We start from the raw sequence: 4,630 nt of genomic DNA on the forward strand, positions 1-4,630 counted from the left end.
AGAGAGAAAGAGAGAGGGAAGGAGGGAGGGAGGGAGAGAGGGAGAGGGTGGGGCAGGGAGGAGTCAGGCTGGACTAATCCAGACAGAGCCCACACACAGCACAGCAACTACTCAGCTCGCTGGTGTCTCTCTCTTACTCTCTTTTCCTTTCTCTTTCATTCACACAGTGGGCTCACAGACACAGTGATCCCAACTGCTTGCACATTTGGCCTGTCAGTAAAAGCTCCACTTTCAAGTGCAGACAGAGAGAAAAATGGTCGGATGGAAAATCTGCCCTTATCCATTCTTTAACTGTACGGAGCAGTACAAATTAGTCATGTCTGTAATTGCAAATCATCACCTTACGGTCAGCTTGCAAAAAAAGATTGCGTTTTCACCATTTATTAAAATGAAAAGACCAAAAATCCCAAAGAAAATAGTCTGTGTTACTCCTATATTTCCAATGAAGGGTACAGCACAGTACACCAATAGAGTAATTCCCATAGGTCATCTTCTAAGCTCCCAGGTCTCTACCATCTCTGCTCGAAGATGGATCTTGTATTTATTGCCTCGGGGTGGAGTTAATGAAAGCACAGGTCCAATCAAGTCCAATGTCAGGAGAGGATGGTTTTTCTGGTGTGTGTGCACGTTGTGGATGGAGAGTGTGGGAATGGCATGGAACAGGCCCAGTGGCTATGGGAGTACCCTGGCGAGGCCCTAGCAGAGGAAAGGACCTGTAATTCTGTGGCCTTCTCTCTCTGAGTCACACATTCCAGCACAAACAGCTCACTGTGTTCAGCGGTGCCCCCCTCTTTTTTTTATCCCTCCCTCCCTCCCTCTCTCCCATTTCTCTCCCTCCCTCTGTCTTCTTGCTCCTACGGCATTCCCCCTAACCAGTGGTGGAAAAAGTACCTAATTGTCATACTTGAGTACTATATAAATAGTAAAGTAATGTACAGATACCCAAAAAGGTAGTACTTTAAAGTATTTTTACACACCACTGCCCCCAACAATGGACAAGTACTTTACCCCACTGCCCCTAACAAACAACAAGCCTGTTCCAAATGAAGTATTTACCCAAAACTTTTATACTGGACATTGGACTATACTAACAAGGAGCAAATAGCCAACTCTTTGCCTGAACCATAAAGGACTCAAAAAACCTAGTCCTAAGAAGCCATTGGGTTTGATTCAATTCACTTAATTTTGGTTCATGCACAAAGCACATAACCCAATGGGTTTTATGGTTAACAATAGTAGGACCGGGACGATACCAGTATCGCGATACTCATTAGTATCGTGGCAAGGAAACAAAACATGAAGCGGATTTCACTTCTTTAGGAAAACAGCCCTAATTTTGGAAACAAACATTATGTCATCCAGAGTCACATCTATTTATTTTCCAAGCTATAGCACACAATATTTTACATATATCAGGTTTTAAAGGACCAAAGACTTTGGTCTGCTTCGTGTTCTCATTTTTGCCATGGAAAAAAATATTATGATACTGGTATCCTCACAGCCCTAAACAATAAGAGATCAGACTTAATTTCAGGGTTTGGATAAAGGCAGTTGATTGATGTAAAACCAACACACAAAGTGGGTCCGCTGAAATCCAGGGTCAGGAGTGAATGCTCTAACTCTCTGAGGCACTCATCCAGTCAACAGGCAGGAGCAGGAATGACAACCTGTGATGCAACTTACGAGACATGACAGGCAACAAACGGCATGTTAACTCTGCAGTCAGACCTTTCTTTTTCATTCTCTTTCACTATTTCTTTCCATGCCCCTGTAGCATCCCAAGAGGGCAGTAAAAAACACAAGGCACTCTGTTGAGCAATCTAAATGTTATTTTTTACAATGAGATACTCTATTGAGTGCTGATGCACTACGTACAAGAATGAGGGGTAAGAATTTAGAAATTAATGCAAGAGGGGACTTGAAGGGTAACATTCCTGTTTCAAAACCAAATAAATTAAAATGACTTCCTCATCTCATTTCCTTCATGGCCTCTCATTTAGGGCTTGAATAAATGCTGCAATAATTCTCAGATCACAGTATAATCATACAGATACAGCTTATCTTTGGCTGGGCATGGTACATTTACAGTTCCTTTCATATCACTGTTGCTATGGTCAGAAGGTATATTGTACTGTACTCACACCTGCTCTTGCTTTGTCCTGGTATCATTTTTAAAACGCTCTGTCAGACACTGGTCACCCTGTCAACCCTTTCAACAAAATGAACAGCCTCTGCACTATGGAAAAAACAGCCCATTGTTCATGCTGTAACATCATCAAATCATTAATAAGCCACCTGTTCAGAATGCTGGGAAATCTACTGTACATGTGGTTGCTGTTCGCATCTTCTAAAGCCACAGTAAAACTGCAAATAGTAATCACACAGTATGGAATATTCACCTGAATCTGAATCATAATTATGGTACCCTTTCATGTTACCCTTAACAGTAGTATCACTTGTTACATTTCTCACCACATGGTGTATATAATTCCACCTAGGTTTATTTTGTGTTAGCTTGAAAAATGAACAAATAGCTACAGAAAATCCTTTTTGACATGCAGTTGAGACAGGTTGCTATAGGCTGTTTGCTTTGGTGTAGCTAGCGTGCCCATCTATCTGCTTCAGTTTATTGAGTGTGAATTGTGAATTGACCAGTGGTGTAAAGTACATAAGTAAAAATACTTTAAAGTACTACTTAACTCGTTTTTTGGGGTATATGTACTTTACTTTTCTATTTATATTTTTGACAACTTTTACTTCACTACATTCCTAAAGAAAATATTGTACTTTTTACTCCATCCATTTTCCCTGACACCAAAAAGTACACATTACATTTTGAATGCTTAGCAGGACAGGAAAATTGTCCAATTCACGCACTTATCAAGAGAACATCCCTGGTCATCCCTACTGCCTCTGATCTGGCGGACTCATTAAACACACATGCTTAGTTTGTAAATTATGTCTAAATGTTGGAGTGAGCCCCTGGCTATCCGTAAATAAACAAAACAAGAAAATGGTGCTGTCTGGTTTGCTTAATATAAGGAATTTGAAATGATTTATACTTTTACTGGGTGACTTTTACTTGAGTCATTTTCTATTAAGGTATCTTTACTTTTACTCAAGTATGACAATTAGGTACTTTTTCCACCACTGGAATTGACTATTGAGCAACCAAAGCTGCAGACATATCCATCTCGCAAACCTTTTTATCTAATGTGTTTTTGTGCCCAGGATCAATCTCTACGAAGTTCAACAAAAATAATTTTACATTAGCCTACTTTGTATTGAAGATTCAGTATATGCTAAGATGGTTTATACTGTATGTTGTATGAATGGCCTTTGATGCATTGTCCGGCTAGTATTCACTGTAAATCTTTACCCTCTGGGGAACAATGGCAGGCTTCACTTCAGATGCTCTACTCTTCTGCTCCTGATTTACTAAATGTATCAGCAGAGCAGAGACAGTGGGATTACATTGGATGTGCTAACTTTGTTTTGTGCACGTATCCTCCCTTTGGGTGGGTCCAAAAGAAACAGGACCACAAGGGACGAAGGATCAAGGCCCATGGTCCCATTTAGCATAATTAGGTACATGACGTGATTATGAAGTGTCCCATAGGAACAGATAAAGAGGGTATAGGGCTTAAAAGGGAAAAGAGCTCCAATGTGCCCCTTCCTAATCCTAACCACTTGTTTATAAGGCTGGCTGAATTTCTAGTGAGTGACTACTGAGGCTATGATGATGAGCAGGCCCAAAATATGGTTTGGGAATTTTTTACATTAATTTATCTATACTCAGGAAAAATAGCAAGATGTTCAATAAAACACAGATAATGTAATTATGCTCTCATCATTCCAAAAAATGTAATTCATCGCTCATCATTCCATTCTTTTGGAATGGACATTTTGGTAGGTAGTCTTTGACGTTTGAGACACACGTGGGCGCATCCCCTCCTGCCTTCTGTTATCCATGCCTTCTGTTATCCATGACTTCTGTTATCCATCCAGTCCAGACAATTATTCATCCTTCAGTAACCACAGGCAGAAACAAAGGCATAGGCGCCACCCACCGGCCAACTGTTGATGAGAACTCTGACTGACGTGAAATGAAGGAATTACATTTTAGGAAACATATTATAGAAGTAAAAATTGGTACGGAAAAATGCTGATTGCAAACAGCAAACCACTTCACCTGAAGAGAAGTGGTAGCCTAGATATTTGCGGAGAAACAAACTCATCTCAACAGACATATGGCCATATTGGCTTCTTTGATAAAACTTACCACAACCAGTTGTGGACTTTTTGGTTTGTTGACAGGTGAAAGAAAGCCACTTCAAAAACCTACGCATTTGTCACCCGTAAGTGAAATTTAAGTAGCCTAAAATTTGTTTGAAATACTGATGTAGCCTAATTGTACACTTTCTGGCATACAGTGCCACAGCCATCTGCAAATTACATTGCTGCGCCCGCCACCGTCTTCTTCCTTGATATCATGGCGTTCGCTCATTTTGTTTGTGCTTACCGCCACCTACTGTGCGGTAGTGTGTGGTCAATCACGTTATATTCATTTTGTGATACAAAAATAAAAAAGGAAGGGGGAAAAGGGAAAAAATGGCACCAACTAACCCTA

This window comes from Coregonus lavaretus, assembly GCF_964263955.1.
Source record: "Coregonus lavaretus genome assembly, chromosome: 13".
Lineage (NCBI taxonomy): Eukaryota > Metazoa > Chordata > Actinopteri > Salmoniformes > Salmonidae > Coregonus > Coregonus lavaretus.